Genomic DNA, 18,598 nt, shown 5'->3' on the forward strand with positions numbered 1-18,598 from the left:
CCATTTTCATCTGCTCATCCAATTCAGGGTCTCAAGTTCTCCACCCTGTACAGGCCAACAGTCTATCACAGGACTGTGTGTGTATGTAAATGTAGTACATCCATATTAGCGATCGCTTTGTTCCATTATGGTCCATATGAATGTAGGTGCTTTAATGTTGTTTTTTGTGCATGTGCTCTAAGCTTTATCAAATATCCGTTTAATTTATTAACTAAAGAAGCTTGGTGAATCTGCATTTCCTGAGGCATTGTGAGTGAATTTAGCATTCCATTAACTGCTACATTTTACAGCTGTCATTCAGATTTACCTGTGGTTATGAACAAATATGCTGCTGCTATTGTAAGCCTTATCCCAAAGCAATAAACTGTATGTTCATGCAAATTCAGAGGCGTTCAGTGGTGATTATGATAAGTGCAGTAATCTCCTTATCTCATCACAGTCTCTTTGGTTACTGAAATGTGCTATGAAATGCATCAATACACACAGAAATTGAGCAAAACTGCAACTAATGCCACAGTCTTTCTTCCTTATGTTCTCCTTACAGCGTTATGCTGATGGTGTGGAACTACACCAACTACATCAATCACAAAGTTGGAAATCTGCTAAAAGTGCAGTTACCAGTGCAGTCATTTTTCGCAGATGCAAAAGAAATGTGGAAGCCTTGTTTCACACTTGTTTTACCAGCTGGTTGCCGTACCTTTCCATACGGCATCAGATTTGACAAAGACTTGCAGGTCACGTTTCACCAACCGAAGGAGCCCTTTGTTCAGAGTCGGTCATTCCCGGTATTGCGTGATGAAGACAACAACAGCAGATCTGCCCGGCAACAAACAGGTCAACATCAATATTTCACAGCATTTCAGTCACAAACTTCATATTTAATAGCCTGTCAGTCAGTGCTAATTACATGGTGAAGTAACTCTGGCCTGTTGTTCCAACAAAAGGTTGTGATACATTCTGTTGTTTGCTAGTAAAGCACAGCAGTGACCCTGATGACCTTGCAATAAATTACACCTTTACTTCAATATGAGCAGATATTTGTTATATCATCTGCGCAAGGACACGGGCTACAATAGCAGCAGAGTGACAGACACAATAAATAACATTTAAGGACTCAACATGTCACCTGTAAATACCCATAAATGCCATTACCTCACTTCATAGCATGTAGCCATAAACGGGTGATGAATAGAGTCTTCCAGTGCATCAGTACAACAGGTTTCTAAGAGCCCATTGATTTTGGATTTGAAAGTGAGCGTTAACGCTGAGCACTTACACCAACTTGCTGACAGTACAGCAAACACTCCCACAAAAGCTATTAGCACCTTGTTAATGCTTTCAGCGCCTTTTCACATAAGCCAAGGTCACATAGCCTTTTCAGTTTTGTCACGCGTCACAAACAGTCTGAGATTATATAAATAAAAGCATATGGAGATGGGTGGGGGGGAAAAAAATAGAAAAGTTTTTGTGGTTAATTATGCCACATAATTCAATTTTGATTAATAATTAATGTCTCCTTTCCTAACTAAATATCTATAATTAATCAACAAGTCATAGCAAGAGAGTAGGCTAATTGGTTTGAAAACACAAACCTGAATACTTAATTCATAGAGGAGGCTGACATCGCTAATTGCTGGAGTAATCAAAGCTCCACCCTTTGGGATTTGACGAAGAGATTGGTAAATGGGGGTTAGCGTGATCCTTCATAGCATTATCATGACAGCTCCATTTATAACCAGATGAATATCATAGATGACAAATACAGTAAATGGCGAAAGGCTTGCTGCATTAGGCTGTCTGAATGATAAACTCGACTGATTGAACCATTCGAGGGGTTTCACTTAAGACTGACTTGTAGCTGTTTCACACACGCCTCCTAAGTAGCTCGCGGTGTAATAACTCAGTCAACGCGAGAGGACCTGTGTCTCGCTGTTAGTAAAAGGGCAAAAAGATGGCTTTGGAGTTCAAAGCGACACCGGGACGAGACAAACATGTTTGCTGGAAACTCGTCTGCATATAAGGTAAAAATGTAAAGGCATCATTTCGAATGTATAAAAATCAATTCCATGAAAAGCCTGAAATAAGAACTTCACTATCAGATCGTTATCAGAAACTATAAACGAGACAACATAACATGCCAGTTGAAGATCAATTAAAAGAAGCCAAAGGACTGAGATAACATGTTGGCCTTGAATAAGTTCAGAATTTCCTCCACATGTATATAAATGTGTCATACAATCTGGCAACTCAACGGTTAGGACCACTGAGGTATAATCATAAATAATAAATAAATCAGGAGGAGCGGTTTCCTTCCAGGATTTCCTTTTAACGGACAAATTGTTAAGTTTTATATTTGTACCAGCTGTAAAAATTTGGGATTGGGCTCAGACCACAGATAGCAAAAATTACAGATGTTACAGAATAAAATACAGTATAATGAGTGAATGATGAATAGTTGCAAGTCTAGTAGAAATGGTAAGAGGTAAGAAGAAAGCCCAACAAGGAGTCTTTGATGATGAAACACACTAGGAATAGCTGCTAAACATATTTTTTTTATCCAAGTCAAACGTGATGTAAAACAAGAACTAGATTTGTCTTGAAAACTTAGAGTTGAAATAACACATGACTAAAGGCTCATTTGCATGGAGTGTGTCTCGCAAAGTTTGAAGATGGGACTGTCATACTCCATTTATGTATTGTTATCACACTAAAACGCTGCTATCCGTTGCACATGACCTCCAATAAGGATACACATGAATGATAACAAAGCTTCAAACAAAGAAATGTTGCAGAGTTGAGACTTTTGGTGTGATCTCAGTTTGAGGTGAAAGCTAATTTAGAGCTGCAGCGTGACCTGCTCGATCGGAGATTACCGGTTTGGAAAGTAATGTGTCAAACTTTGCCGACAATCTCAGGACCGTTACTTCACAGGAGACCGCTCGTGCCTCGGTTTATTTTTATTGAGCCTGATTTTCTAAGGGCATTGGCGCAGAGGCTTTGTGCAAATTCCTGCCACCTCCAACCACCTCTGGCACTGTTAAAATCATCAAACCTAAAAGGCACTGTTGCCTCCTTAACGACTTGTGGCACACCTTTTCTTGTGATCCTGATTTGCTTAATTCTAATTTTCAACATCTCACACTATTCTTTTTAGAAAAGGTATTCTTTCTTCATCTGCTGATTTTGTTTAATGTCAATTTCTACTTAAAATGGGCATCTATTTTTGTCACCAGACAAGATTTATTACCACCACACAGGTGACAGCGAACTTGGCTGAAATTAGAATACGTTTTGTCCATGACATGGGCACATCCATGGAGGGGCTGCAACCTTGTAGGCTGTTTCCTGCTCAAGGGAAAGGCACCTGTGAGTGTGTGTGCGTGCTCTGAAGGATACTGTATGCAGACATATATAGTATATAGAAGAAGCGAAAACCCGTAAGAGAAAAAGTCAGAATGTGGAAATGCAGGTGAGCTGGGGAATTAGGGATATTCTTGGGCAGAGTTTAGGGGACACTTCACTGATGTATCTCCACTGGCCTGAATTCACAGTTGGGGTGTTTTATCTGCTTAACGGTGTCACCTTCAGAACCTGGCAAACTAAATTTACAGTGCAATGTAGCAGTAACATTAATACGCTAGCCTTGCTTGATTTAATGTTCCTGGTTAGACATACAAATCAGTCCAAAGCAATCTTAAGAATTTCACTACTAAAGTGTCTTTTTGTCCTTTGATTAGTAAGTGCTGAAAGGGCTAAAGTGGTAGCATTGCTGAGCTACTAATGCACAAAAACTGGCTGAGAGTTGTCCATCATTGGTCATGATGCCCATAGGTTGCACTTAACATATCATACTAATAGAAGACAAAGTATAGTTGCTGCAAATTGTTTACGAGGTAGTAAAATCTTTCCCTTGAGAAGTGATCTGTAAGAGATAACGGCGATATATTTTGAGGTGACATGCTTTGCGTACCTACTCTTTTGCAGCCGAGCCAGGAAATCTTTTCACACTCTTTCACGTTTCCACTCTTTTTACTCCCTCGCAGGTTTCTACAAAATAAAAGCGACAATCTTTGGAGATGTTTCCTCTCTCACCTCCTCCGCAGGGGTCAGATTGCTTTCCTTCACACTGCTCGCGGAGCGCTTCCTGGGGGTCAAGAGGCTTATTTTGTTAATTGATTGTAAGCGTTGTATGACAGCTCGGCTCCCTTGATACTGGTGAACAAGTCTGACAAAGAGCCTGGTCACCAGCAGCAGTGATTGATCTGTGGGATCGATAGCTAGCGGTTAGTGCAAATACAGAAAAGGTTCACGTTGGCTGCTAATGGTGATGTTTGCAGGTTTCCACCTGGTCTAATTATTTTCGAAGGCACTGACAGCTGGTAATCCTTCGCTGTTTGTCTTTTTTTGTCGCTTATGGGTAAAAAATGGCACTTGGACTCATCAGAGAGATAAAATTTCCCCTAAATTACATAAAAAAAGGTTGTTTGTTCTGGGGAATTGGTTTTGTTAATGCAACTTTTGTCCCCTTCGCAAACTGGTCTGTTTTCAGCTATGCTGTTTACAACCTGTAACCTTCCATCAGGGCTGTGAGAGGAAGTTGATAAAAGGACAATGAAGGAGGATGGTATTACGATGGAATGTAACAACGCCATAGAGTAACCATTAATCCGCTCCCCTTTTTCCCCCTTCACACTCTACTCATTTGACCATTTCCCCATCACTGCCAACTTCAGGAGCATCAAATTACAAACAAAAAAATCAGCCTTCGTCACAGCTGAGGCTCACACGCGCCAAGTTGGCAGGCTTTGGCGGCGGGCATCATTCGAATGTGTCTGCTCTGATATTTCCCCTTTATCTCCCATGACCTGATAATGTGAACCCTCTAATGAAGCTATTGTGTGCCTGTCCAAAGCCATTGTCTTCCAGAGGGAACTTTCTTTTCTCTATTCGACATGTGCTACCCTCACTGATGAGCACACCTGTAATGGCCACATCTCTGGCTTCTGACTTTGTATGCCTTATCATTGTTCTCAGTTTTGGTCAGTCTCCTACTATCTGCACAGGCAATTTATTCTTCTCTTCCGACGCATTTTCTCAGTTTATCTTTGTAATTGTGGTTGTTTGATGCCCAAACCTGCTAGGACAAAAAGGTTACAAACGCTGATTGAAGTGTTAATAGTCAATGTTTACCTAAAAACAGGAAGTTTATGCATCTATTAACACCTTCATTGTGCAGTAGTTTTGTTGTGTACACACTTGGGATAAGAAATTATCACGAGATAGAGCTCACTCTGAAAAATCGTACATACAGTACAGCATATTTACAAGTTGATCAATTCTAGCATGTTGGTTAGAATTAACTGAAATAGATGTCCTGCCTCTTGCATGCTCTGCCCATATCTACACAAAACTGATTATTTTCAGCAGTATGACTGAACCAGACTACTCCCTATGGTTTGCAGTATGTTACAAAGGCTAATTTCAGACAATGGCTGATTGTTCTGACATTATCCAGAGTGTGAAAATGGTGAAACAAAGCTTGCATATAATATATTTGGTTGAGATGTCTGTTGTGCTTTAGCCACTCAAAATGCTGGCTGACTGTGACATACTTTAAACTGGACAGTGTTTTGATCATTGTGATGAAACCAGCTGATTTATTTTTGTCTCCAGAATGTAAAAGAATGTACTTTACCTCCACCGGCGCTCATCTGAGGTGGTGTCTGCGATGCTGTTATCGCACTGCGTACTTTTTGTTACCCTGTTATTGCATGCACAAGGAAAACGTATGTGAAGGTGATTTACATTCATGTCTAACACACTTGTCAGAGACTGAACTGACTGCTCACGTTCATGTTTAAATGTCATATTCCACTGCATTCCCCCTGACAAAGTCAGAGATATTTCTTCTTTATCCATAAGAAAAATAAAACACAGGAGCGTGGATGAGTATGTGACTGCCTTCTTTCATTTTTCATTTCCTTATGTAAACATTGTTGTGTTAGAGGAATATCATTTTTCTAAGATGCAAGAGTAAATTTTTCTTTCATGCCAAGATTTCCTGAAACTCATACCAAGAGTGACACACTCAGTGTGCTCGCAGACAGTGAGAGCCAAGCAACGAAGACACCTTTGATGAAGCAAGCAGAAAAGCCTTTGATGTAGTGTGAGTTTATGAGGCTGATTCCAGCTGCTTTGTGCTCCTCAAGGCCGTCCTCCTACGACTTCTCCCACCAAATTAGAAATGGCACCTGTACACCTCCCTTATTCTTAAACAATCAGCGTTCGCTGTTTTCCTCTTGTTTGTCTGCTGCATTGCCACATAACATATTTGTTCTATTATGTACAGCTCACCGTGGAGGTTGTACAGAATTAAGCAGTGGCAAAAAGAGAACCACGTTAAAAGCAAGTATGGGACAAACATTCGTCTGTCTCTTTTCTTCTCTTTTCTTTTCATATTTAGCTTCTGGCTAAATATAAATAATAGTGGGAAATATTCTGGGTCAAATTTGACCTTTATCTTAGCTCAGGAATTCTAGCCCCCCAAAAATCCCTTATAATAAGTTTCACTATCAAATTTGGTACCACTGATCTATTCATGCATAAACAGCCTGTCTGACTTTGATAACAGGATGATTAATCCTCAAATAATGCTTCAGAGATCTATAGTGATCAATATTCATTAATATTAGCTGGCACTCAGAACACAAAACATAAAAATGGGTTATTGCTAAACACTCTGTCTATTAAAAGCAGTGGTGGGCAACCTTGCAACATAGGGCAGCATCAATATTTTTATTTATGTGTGTTTTGAGTCGCTTTAAGGAAACATTCTAAGTATATAAGAGCCAACCACTTACCCACCTCTGGGTGCTGGGTGGATGTGTCGATGACCAGCTGTCACAGTGTGAGAGGCGGGCACACTGTAGACAGACCACTGTCCATCACACGGCCAGCTTAATTATGATATAATTGACCAAGTGGATACATTTAAATTAGAGCGATGATACCAAAGTTTAACTAATATGTGTCAACTTAAGCCCTTTTCAGTATTTCATATAGATATGAACTATAATGTTTAGCCATTATGGAATGAGAAACTTTAATTTTTTCATAACATGACATAATTATCATATTTATATTCAGTGAAATGCATATGATAGTCTTTTTTGTATTCTAAGTCTTGTCAAAACAATATTAAACAATAAAAGGTTTAATATTGGCCCCTAGATATATAAGACTAAATGCATATAGAACATAAATTTGGCATTCAGTACTTACATAAATGTAGTTTGCATTCGCCACTGATTATATTTTACATCCTTATTAAATGACAGAACTCTGTATTTAATACTGTAATTTTCAAGCATGACAGTGCTGGTAAATGTTTCTTAAAAGTATAATTGATATTTCAAAAATGTTCCGTCTTACTTAGTCTATGCTGTTGTTTGTTTGCACAGCAGAACAACATAGTGCGTACAGCGTTGGAGCATTTTATATTTTTCAGGTGTGCCTGCTTATGATGAAGCCACTACAGAAGTCTCATACTATCAGGAAACAGCTGTCCAGCTCTAATCTTTTTATGAGCGATATGCTGTTTTTAATGAAAGCCCTCGCAGCTCTCCACAATCAGCTGGCCATATCAGAGCTTATATTTCATCCTGCTATTGTGATGTCATCACCAGGCGCAGGCATAATACATAATTCCCTGTGTTATGACAAACTGTGGCCTCAGGCCAGAGAGGTATATGAACGCTTTTGGGCCCATGTCAAGTCCATGCCATTTGTGCTGGAACAATCGCTCTCGGCTTGTTGGTTGATCATATGAAATAAGGGCTGGCATCAAACAACAAATAGGTCAGGGCCATTTGAATAAAAAAGTGAGGAAGTCAAACGAATGGCTTTGCAGCTTGAGATGCCAGTGGTTCTCTGTCTCACTCCTTTCCTGCGTAAATGCAGTAGGCTTCATTCTCAAAATAGTAAAAAGCAGTGGCATAGTTTTTCTTTCACAGTTACCCTGAACAGCTTCAGTCAAAATATAAATATATATTGATATATTACTGGTATATGTAAGTTATATTTTAATTAAACATTATTTGTGTCCTTTAATTGGTCAACATATAAACTGCTACCATTTTTTGTATTTCTATATTCAAGCCTTTCAGAAACCTTGCATCAAAGCATCAGTGGAGGTTTGTCTGGAACAGCAATATGCTTTTTATTCAGCAGTTATAGTATTTATTTTACTGTATATATCTTTGTTACTGTCAAGGCTTAAGAGACTGGAGGGAAAGTACTTAATTTTGACAATATGTACAAAAAACCAAAGTGAAAATGTGATTAATGCTTTCACTGTAATTACTGAAGTCATTTGGGGAACATAAATGTACCGAATGGGGTTCATTCCTTGGGCACCGTGAATGCCCAGGGAAACCATCAAATAGAAATACAGTTGTTATTTTTTTTTGTACTTGTGAAGAACGACTGATCCACTAGCTAAAACCAGTGGCTAACTCGTTTCTCCATCTTATCTCAGGTTCTTCCCGTGGATAGAACTCAGCTTCCCCATCTCAGGCTACAGCTGGAGGATCCCCTTGCATCACCTACAACCAGAACCTGCACACGGACAGCTGGGTTGTGTACCACTGCTGAGCTCACAGAGACTACAGAGCTGAAGTAAACAGTGAAGCTGGAGTCCATCCATGAGAGGAGAGACAGGTGAATGATACCCAGGACCTCAACAAGTCTTGGTCCTGGGTACTTACCTGGGAAAGTAAGTCCATACACTACTTTCATATGAAGCACTTTAAATAGATATTTCAGTTTGGTCCAGGATAGCCAAGTGACTGCAAGGCAAACACTGAATTTAAATAGAGCTATAGTGCTACCATGGCTAAAATAAAATATAATATTATATCATATCATTTTAAAAAAGGCTGATTAAATTATAGAACATGATTTGACTGCAATCCTAATGCTGAAGATTTGGGGTTCTGCCTTGTTTGCTAAAGCTCTTTTCACAAGCAGGCGGATTAATGCTGCATATGAGATTCTCACAATTGTGATAAAATAACAAAAATTCCTATTTTAAAAAATGAAATCTATCAAACTCTCAAATTACTGTTTGGAAACCTGAGCATAAACACAGGCTGGTAGTGAATTCAGGGAAGCAGAGTGTTTGCTGTTGTTTGCAGTGAGCCGGCCCCACCCTCCAGCTCTCAGCCCCCAAAATCTTTATCTGCTACATGATGCATGAAAGCGCAGTGCCTTCTCAAACAACTTTACATGACCCCTGACCCCATCTGCACAGATGCAATATGGCCTCGCTGCCACCATCCATTTCGGCCTGTGGAGTAGATTCAATGAATTTTTATTATGCCGCACGTGTATGTCACTCGGTTCGACTCTTTCTTTTGATCCTCATCGCCACCAATGTGTCTTGGAAATACATCACTTGAAGATGTTAGATGTTTGTGGCTTTTGTGAAAAAAAAAAAAAAAAGAAGAAGAAGAAAAAAAGAGCTCCAGTTTCACGTTCCATCTTTTTATTTGCTGAAATCTAAAGTAAAATCTGCACAGTAGGTAGTACATATTGGTTTTTTTATTTGTTTTCTTACTTCAGATGACAATTCCAGCAGGATTGTGACAGGCAGATTTCCAACCAGGCTTTCTGGCAAACACCAAACTGAAGATAGATTTGAAATTCTGTTCTTTATAAATTTTGGCTATCTCCGTTGAAAATCTGGCATTGTCGTTTATTAAAAGCTTACATGTGTTCAAATTGGTCCTGTCCAACAATTTTTGCCTGTTCTGCTGCTTTTGGGTGCCCGGCGTTGGTTTTTGAGTTGGACCGATATTTCTCTGTGTTGAGAAACTTTTTTTTTTTCCATGTGAATATTTGCGAATTTAATATATTTCAGGACTGCAACAGTTTGCTTTCTGCATCAGCAGCCTGCAAACTGAAAATGGTGATTTTATGGGATTGTGTTTAAATGATGGTTTTTAGGGCTGTCACTCAGTCTGCACCACTGAGAAAAGCCTGTATGTTCATCTACCTTATTCAGTGTCTTTTTTTGTTTCCTTCTGAAGCCTCTCAAATTGTCAGTGCCAGGCAACAACTATATGTTCCCCAGAGGGAGCCCAAATATCCAGGGAATCAGGCGTCATTTAGCCTGTAAGAGCCTTTTTCTTTCCCTGACACTCTGTATTGCCTTTTATTTCCCCCCCTCTCTTCTACTCTCGCTATCCTCTCTGCCTCCCAGCTGTACAAACATTCAATCTCATTAGGTGGTCTCATTCATTCTTCCCTCAGCCTCCTCACTTTCCAGCCCACTGTTTTTGATGAGTTTTTAATCTTTTGCGCTTTACTGGACGCTGATGTACAGTATACAGCTCTGTCTGTGTTTATTTTCACTGTTTTTTTAATTTTATAAAATCGGCTCGCAATGCATCTATTTTATGAGAAGGCAGAAATCTGAATATAATCTCTGTCCGCTTCTTCACGCCGCGTCTTTAATCGTCTTCCCTCTAATTGCACCATATAACACTTCCTACCTTCCTGACTGTCCTCATCCTCTTCAGCCTTCTCACTAAACTCATATCCATCTCTCTTACTACACTGTCCTCATTTACAGGGATCGAAATCAAAAAAAGACCAACTTTAAGTGTCACCCTGCTTTCTAGCCAGATTTCATAATAAGATTTCAGATTAAATGCTATAGTAATGGAACACTAGCCCATTTATTTTACAGTGATACTATTTTTTAAGAATTAGAAGTGATGGAGTTGTTGAGTTCGATTTTAGCGGTGTAATGAAACGCTTCTGAGTGAGTGCACTTTCATTTCGAGATCATATTGGACCATTTGCTCCCTTTACAATTCACAGCCCTGTGTTTTGGGAATGAAACCATTTATATCCTTGCTGGTGGGCCCCAAGCAGATACATTGTTTAACTGTCACAGATGACAGGGATAAAGCAGGGATAAGGACATAGTACTGTAACATGGTGCCGCTGTGCGTATGTGTGTCATTGTAAGCGTTTATACGCCTCTACTTATGAGAGTGACTGCATAGAGTACCGCAGATAAGACTGTCTTTTTACTGCACAGTCCCAGAGTTGTACAATAATGCGCACAGGGACAATAAAGATTTAAACAAGCACACTTGCTGTTTCTGCTTCTGTACTCACCGAACACTATGTGCACAAAGACTGAGTGAATTGAATTGGGGGATTTTTCTTTTAATATATGAACAATAATCTTTCTCAACTGTCCAATACATTTTTTTTTTTTTTACAAGAAAAAGGGAGAAAAAGGATTATTATTGTCTGGTAAGTTAAGAGTGAGCAGAGCACAAATAAATGCCATTGCATTGATGTGTGGAGGTAGTTTGAAGAGGATTTAGAGACATTTTAATCGAGAATTCACATCAAATTTACCTTAACTTTCAACGTTTGAAGGGCATAAATGATAGAGTAAGTCATAAGCTACTCGTTTAATTTTCAGGGGGAACTTTGTGGGCTCTTCTGAGCAGATGCCTATGTCTTCATTAGACTTTGTGTCTAATGACGTGCTTTGTCTCTGGGTCTGTGTTTCTACAACACTGTTCCATTATCACTAAAAATAAACTGCTAACATCCAGAAAGGACTATTTGTTTATCATACTATAAAAATGGCGTACTTTATGTCCCTGTACATCTTGTTTTATATCAGTGCTTATGTAATACATTCATACATGTCCTTTGTATAAGCGAGTGTGCGAGAGGAAAGCAGCAGCTGCCAGGATGTGATGACTCAATTTCTTGACAACCCTGGCACTGAGCAGCTATTTGGAAAAACTGAAGGAGATACTGGCTGATGAGGAACTGCAACTGCCTATTAATTTGAGCAAGGGGAGGGCGTGTGGGAAGAAGAGGTCGCACAAAAAAAGTCTTTGCTAGCTTGAATGTAGAAATCTAACAGAGATAATATTCTATTGCTCCATTGTTTCTTTGTTTTGCTACGGTGTTTTTTGGGGTAATTAAATAAAAGCACCATTTGTTTGTCAGTTTTCCCACAGCAGTATTTTCACCTACAGCCTTCCTTGATTATCTTAAACTTTTGGCGGCGGAACAAATTCTGTTAGTTAAAATGTGACGTGTAAAACAAATGACTAGCTCCTTAGATTGTTCTTCTCCAGAAATGGTGTACCCACTGTCATGTATATCACTGTCCTTCAGCTGTTTGTTAACACAGATATCTACTTAGCCAATCACATGGCAGCACCTCAATGCATTTAGGTATGTAAACACGGTCAAGGCAACCTGCTTAGAATAAGGAAATAAGTACTCTACTTTGAGCACGGCATGATTGAGAATGGTCTGGGTGGAAATTCTTTGTTTGAGGTCAGAGGAGAATGGTCTGGCTGCTTTCAGCTGATAGGAAGACAACAGTATCTCAAATAACTACCTGTTACCACAGTATCCAGAAAAGCGTCTATGAATGTACAGCACTTCGATCCATATGGGCTTCAGCAGCAGACTCACATCTGCCAAGAATTGGAAACAATTTGCACGGGTTCACCGAAATTGGACAACAGAAGATTTGAAAAATATCGCCTGGTTCAATGAGTCTGTTTCCGCTGTGACTTTCAGATGGTAGCGTTAGAACTTGGTGTAAAGAACGAGCAAGCATGGAGCTGCTGCTTTTGTGACATGTGGGGGTGTTTTCATGGCACTCTTTGGGCTTCTTTGAAACAACCAAGCATTGTTTAAATGCCATGGCCTAGTTGAATATTGTTGCTGACCATGACCATGCTTTTTTATACCGATCATCTGATGGCTGGATAACACATCATTGGCACAAATTATCTCAAACTGGTTCCATGAACATGTCAATGAGTTCCCTGCACTCAAATGGTCTCCACGGTTACCAGATCTCAATCCGATGGCGCACCTTTGCGATGTGGTGAAACGGGGGATTCATATCATGGATTTTCATCCAAGGAATCTGTATCAACTGGGTGATGCTATCATGTCAACATGGACCAAAATCTCTGAGGAATATTTCAGGTACCTTGTCGAATCTATGCCACGAAGAATCAAAGCACTTCTGAAGGCAGAGTCCAACCCAGCACCTGCTAAATATAACTGATAAGGTGAGTGTATGTACATCTACATTATTGACTCCAAGCAAAAAACACTAAAGTATGTAAACCTATCATAGACTCCACTGAGAACTGTTTCAAGGTCATTCAGTGGACATAACAGCTTCCTCCATATGTAGCTTATCTTCATCCAATCCCTGTATCACATCTGACAGAGAGAAAATAGCCACGTTCTATGTACAGTACAACACACACTCGGTAATCTAGTCGCTATGAGATATAGATAACCCCAGAAACCACAGGTAACACACAAACAAATCACGAGAAGTTCACTTTATCAGCAGCCAAAGGAGACCTGGCAACCTGTCTCCGTGCTATTGTTAATCGTTCTTTCTCTCTCTCTCCAGCCTCCATCTGTCTTTCCCCCTTTTCTTCCTCCCATGATCTCTCTCGCTCTCCTCCTTCTCCTTCCCACTTACTCCTTCCCTCTCTCGCTCCTTCGTTGAAGCCCACAATTTAATAACCTCAAGTGCTGTCAGAGGAGGCATTGAAAAATGGCTTCTATAAAACATAACGGCCTTAATCAGAGTGCGCCGAGGATTCTCCCTGCTGCTGCTGATTCCACCCCCTCCTCCCTCCCTCCCCCCCAATCCCCGCCTCTAATGAATTAATGTTGAAATATGCAGGGGCTCAGTAGTCATTAGATGTGCGCCGTGAGACGTGATTTAAGATGGCTGCCTTTATGTGTCTGCCAGGCAAGATGGAGCGGGACGGGCCCGGCTGGACAGTGATTGTCTTGACTGACTGAGCCAAAAATGCTTAAGATCACCCTTTGTTGAGGGTGATAAGTTACCGCGTATGTTTTTCTCCCAGCCTTTTGTAGGCCCAAATTGTAGGCCCAAATTATGTGATCAAGAAAAAAAAATGGCGTGTTCTTTTCGTGTGAATATGACCGTATATCAAGTGGGATACAGCGATGTGGGCTGATATGTTGAGGAGATTCATTTTCTTTATCCAGCAGCCAGCCAGATAAAGTATCCTTTATCCAGTTAGTCAGGTCTCTCTTGAAGGAGAGACTTTTAATCTCGGTGAGATTTCTTTTTTTTTTTACTTGGATAAATAAAGTAGCACAGTGTGACATGCTTTAGCTATAGCATACAATCCAGTAATTATATGGATTTCCACTCCTCCCTCAAAGCATAGATTAACCCCTTGGATCTGCAATCTTATGGTCTGGTAGTAGCCAGACTGTGATGTTCCTGCTCATAGCTGGGCTAGGTCAACACATTGATTAGCTCAGTTTGTGAGGTCATGCAGGCATTACATTCACTGCCATTTCTCTTAGCAGAAAAAGCAGGGATGCTACTAAAACAGCTCATCTGTCGACGTGTCCCCAAAAGTCGCAGCCGAATGGAAATCTCGTGACCCTGAAACTGAGAAGGCGACGTGGAATTTCAGCCATCATTAAGGTTTTAAGCTACATCTGTGATTTTCCTTCAGTCAAAATCTTTTCTGCGTTTGCAAACTACTTTCAACTTGAAGCTCATGTGAATCAAACTGTAAAGTGAGTGATTTTGTGCTGTTTTGCTTACAAAATCTTAATTAGTGATGCTGACTTAATCATCTGATGCTGTAGGATGAGCTATTTTGGTTGAACACTTGATGCATCAACTTAACAGCTATCAACTGTGTAGAAAAAATGACGTTTTGAAGGAGGATCAGTAATAAAATCCAGAAGCAATACCAAAGGAAATTGCTGCCACAGTAAACTGATTTGATGAAGAGAGAAAACCAAAATAAAACACTTTTGCCACGTTGCCGTTGAAGATTCGGGTCATGAGTGACCACAAGTGACAACTTATGATGATTTTTTTTTTCAATAAAATAATCTAAACATAGCAACAGAACACCAAACCTTGTGAGGGAGAAACATTTCCAGGAGCCACCTCATAATCCCAACACTGATTCAGCAGGTTAAGGCTCAGTGTCGCTCACTGATGTGGACTGAATGTTTTGTCCTTCTCACCAGTTAACCAGCTACAAAGCCAACCCCGGGCCTCGGACCAGTACCGGTCCGTGAGTCGTTTGGTACCGGGCCGCGAGAATTGAGGCTCAGGTGTGAAATGTATGGTTTTCAGGGGTTTTATCGGTTTTCAGTGTTATTTTGTTATCGTTTTGATCGTTAACTCAGTTTTCCTGGGTCTTTTCACGTGTGTTATGAATAAATCTTCTTTTTTTCAGTACCGGTACTAGTTTTATTTTGTTGTATTTATCCACGACACATTAAAGGCCGGTCCGTGAAAATATTGTCGGGCATAAACTGGTCCGTGGCGCAAAAAAGGTTGGAGACCGCTTCTCTACAACCATCAGAGAGTAGTGAGAAAAGAGAAAATGTGAGTGACCTGCAGTTCTGTGAGTAAAAATGCCTCGTTAATGTCGGAGGGTAAGAGGAGAATACCCAGACTGCTTCAAGCTTATAGGAAGACAACAGTAAGTCAAAAAAACCACTTATTACAACGAAAATATGCAGAAGAGCATCTCTGAATGCCCAACACGTCTAACCAGAAGGCCTACAGCAGCAGAGGACCACACTGGGTGCCACTCAGCTGTCAGCTATGAACAGGAAACTGAGGCTACAACTCACCAAAGTTGGACAACAGACAAATCTTACCTGGTGTGATGCGTCAAGATTTCTACTGCGACATTCAGTTGATTTATTTCAGGCAGAAAGGGTGTAGGCAGCTTATACACCCCTACCTCTCATACTAATAATATATTTTTCGCCAACCACAAATTGACAATACAACAGAACATAGTATTTCATAATTACTTTAATTTCAAATAAGTGAAATATCAATAAACTTCTTAATTAACATTTGAACATGATGAAAGTTCCATTTAACTTCAAAACATTACTGTTGTTATTCCATAAATTTACTCGCGTAACAGGAAGCAATGCTAAAGTCTACCTGAGCATAGTTGCTGACTGTGTCCATCCTCTTATGACCACAGTGTACCCATCTTCTGATGATTGCTTCCAGCAAATCTGCAGCAACTGCGTTATGCCATCATGACATTGTTTTCAGCACCCTGTTGAATCTGTGCCACATAACATTAAAGCAGTTCTGAAGGTTAAATGGTGTCTGACTAGCAAGGTGTGTCTAACAGAATATCAGCGGAGTGTATTTGCACTTAATGCAGTTTTAGGATTCATTTCTGTTCTGTTGACCCTTAAGAGTCACTGCACCACAGGCTGCCTGGACCTTGATTTGAGAATAAAAGTAGAAATACTTTGTGATGTGATTAATTTGATTAATGTAATTAGCATTCTTTTGCAAGTCTTATGCACTTTGCACACCGTGAAAGCATGTGTAATTTTACGACTACCTCGCCTAACGAGGTAATGGTAACATACTGATACCGTAACATGTTCTCGAGGAGAAAACTAAAGATGTTATAGCTGTTAGTCATACACCTCACCGCTGTGCTCCACAGAATTCATGAGAGCCACGATACGTCAAGACAAGCCTTACCATCAAACGCTCTTCAGACAGATATTAAAAAAGGAACATCAAAGTGAAGATGCTGTAACTTTTCTGAGCATTTTTTTGACAATGTTTCATTACTGCTGGGCAGGTCTATAATCTATTTCCTTTGAGACTTCCTTCTTAAGTCAAGATCACACAATTATGAGAGCTCTCATTCTGACGGCGGGGCGGAAATTAATTAATAAATAAACACTGCATTTTTACATTCATCAACATGCGGTAAGAATAGCTCTAATTATCACAGGTGAATTAACACTTTCATATTTGTGTCAAAAAATTAATTGTATCCCTTAACAGCAATTCCCAGGGGAAGTTAAAGAAGAGAATGGGTAAGGTAAGAAGGGAAAAAAGAAAAACAGTGCGGACCACCAAGAGTGCTAATTGCTGCTTTCAAAACCTTGCATCAGTGTTACCGTCTTTCTACGAGAGTGTACAGTGTCCCACAGAGAGATGATGTAGGTAGAACCTTGTTACAAATACATAGATGTCAAGTCTTGATCTGCAGTACCTGGCAGGGAAGTTCTCTTCATCTTCACTTAACCAGGCAAGCTGACCGAGAGCGAGCTGTATTTAGAGCAGCAGCAGCGACAGGTAACTGTTAAATGGCAGAACTTACGACTGAGTCGTCTGCATGTGTGGCAGGCTTCCCCTAATTTTGGGCAAGTTATAAATCTTAGCTTTGAATGTGATTTTGAGTGTGTGTTTATTCACGGGTATATGTATCAGTTATAGCAGAGGCTTCCTGTCCCTGCTCCTTTCACTCGTAATGTAGGGCTAACAAGCATGACAGGGAATACCGAGTCTCTCAGTAACGAGCTTCCTATGGGGAAGCAGAGAACAGATAAGGGTCAGAGACATTGTAAGGGAAAGATTCATCATTTGAATTCTGCAACACCAAAGATAGTGGCTATATAACACGTGCCCCACCTCTGTCCACCAAAAACCAGTTATCTCCAATGTAATAGCCAAACCAGGAAACCTGTTCAGTCAGTTGTGCTGTTGCACTGCCATAACAACAGGGTACGATTTGACCTTACTCTTCTGTGTCCAAAGAGTTACACAGAAGAGTCTGGGAGATTTTGTGTATATTAATTCCTCCACTGAACTAGTTGAAGTTCACTAACATTACAGTGGCAGCAGGACTAAAAGACAGATTTCAGACCATCTGCTTTAGGATCACTCTGGTTCCTGAATTATTTTTGTTGGGAGGGGAAAAAAGCTGTATGTAAACTTAAACCTTAATCTTTAACACGCCGCTAAAATGATCTGTCACACATTTAGAAAAGTTCATTGTAAACAATACTTCAGTAACTACAGTCCCAATCATTTGTTTCCTCATTAGTCTTTTGATTTTTTCTTTCAGGTTTTCTGAAAATCAGTTTCCAAATCAAAGTGAGATCTGAGTAAGCGTGTAAACAGCAGGTACACAGCTCCAGCTTCACATACTGTAAGTGGGCAGCTCCTCTCTCTCTCTCCTTTAAATCTTTCAGAACATAAAAGACGACTAAAGAAGAAGCCCGAATAACTATTTGACAAAATGCTGCAGACTCACTCACCTCTTAATGTCCCACCTTATACTGCTTTTTGTGAGTGACAGAATTGCTGAGAGGACATGCCCTATGTGGGTGCTTTTGACCGTTTTCCTTTTTGAGTGTTAATGTCTGAGTGAATATCCGTGTACCTGCGCTGTGACTGAATGACAGAAGGGGTGAGAGTGAGTGAGGGATCACTTCATGCATATGGTCTCCTTGTGTATATGCATGAAGTGTGTACGTGGTCAACCCACTGGTGAATACCACTGCATTAGCTAGGCCATTAGCACATTTAGCTGTCTGTAATGCCCGAGTGTTAGTGACACGTTTGGGTCCCCCTTCCACTTAGGCACTACTTTTGACAGACAGGACTGACATGCCAGATGACAGTAATACTACTGTGTGGTAGCGAGCATTTTTCTTGTTGACATAAAAT

The 18,598-nt window shown here is 40.2% G+C and overlaps 1 protein-coding gene across 1 annotated transcript in view; it reads left to right on the forward strand.

Annotated features, from left to right (window-relative positions):
• The window catches only part of LOC101468472 (teashirt homolog 1), a 148,451-nt gene that overhangs the window by 62,055 nt on the left and 67,798 nt on the right, over positions 1-18,598 (forward strand). The window contains exon 2 of the mRNA XM_012918561.3: positions 8,537-8,773. The gene's annotated coding sequence lies outside the window, so the exon portion shown is untranslated. The remainder of the gene's footprint in view (positions 1-8,536; positions 8,774-18,598) is intronic.

Source organism: Maylandia zebra, linkage group LG22, assembly GCF_041146795.1.
Source record: "Maylandia zebra isolate NMK-2024a linkage group LG22, Mzebra_GT3a, whole genome shotgun sequence".
In the NCBI taxonomy this organism is placed as follows: Eukaryota; Metazoa; Chordata; class Actinopteri; order Cichliformes; family Cichlidae; genus Maylandia; species Maylandia zebra.